Source organism: Cynoglossus semilaevis, chromosome 8 (assembly GCF_000523025.1).
Source record: "Cynoglossus semilaevis isolate Cse_v1.0 chromosome 8, Cse_v1.0, whole genome shotgun sequence".
NCBI lineage: Eukaryota > Metazoa > Chordata > Actinopteri > Pleuronectiformes > Cynoglossidae > Cynoglossus > Cynoglossus semilaevis.
The window spans coordinates 29,580,523-29,581,316 of record NC_024314.1 but is presented as its reverse complement, the minus strand read 5'-3'; the positions used below and the strand labels follow the sequence as shown (position 1 = coordinate 29,581,316).

The window sequence follows — 794 nt, the reverse complement described above, 5'->3', positions numbered from 1 at the left end:
CATTCACCCTCAGACTGACGGAGAACTTTGATGGAACTTTTCTGTTCTGGTGTCGGTTCTGGATCCTTCTGCTGACTCATCAGAACTTTCACTCTCCAGACACATTCGTTCTTTACTCGTTTTTGCTGAGGTTAGTTTTAGGGCCAACTGTTTTTTTTTTTTGTTTTTTTCAAAATAAAATACCAGACTAATGTCAATTTATGAAGTTCTTTTTTTTCTCTCTGTGAAGGCCAGATGATCCAGGGCCCTGTTCTGGTCCGCAGCCCAGTGGTTGGGCACCGTTGCTGTAGATTTCCTGAGCAGACACATCATTGGTCGGTTCTGACCCACACCTGTCCTGCTCTGATCTTGGACTCTGGGTCTGGTTCCTCTCTGGTTCTTCTTCTTTGGAACCCTGATCTAACTCTGCTGCCCCCTGCTGTCAGCTGTTCTCACTCCACCCTTCTTCCTCTCTTGACTTATCTCTGTGATTGACAGGTCACATGACTGGCGTCTCCATTTCCTTATCTTTTTCTAGTGTTGTTAACGGAGGACGGTAAGGAAGAGCGCCCCCTAGAGCGGCCTCTCTGACATCTGTTTACTCTGATTATGATCATATATTTTTTGATTCTTTCTTGTGTCCCGGCTCTAAGTGCGGTCTTTTATGGTGACTATAAAAGGTCGGAGTTTTCTTTGAGGCTTTCTCGGTCTCCTCCTGCCAAAGCCGCAGCAGATGTGCTCTTCATTAGCAGCTGGCAGCCCGTTTTAAAGACACGCAGCCTGAGTGAACGCTCGCTGCTCCAAATAAGTCAATT

General features: G+C 46.3%; 1 protein-coding gene across 1 annotated transcript in view; it reads right to left on the bottom strand.

The window, feature by feature from the left end:
- Window positions 1–794, bottom strand: part of ptprz1b (protein tyrosine phosphatase receptor type Z1b) — a 17,500-nt gene that overhangs the window by 15,426 nt on the left and 1,280 nt on the right. The gene's annotated exons all lie outside the window — the stretch shown is intronic.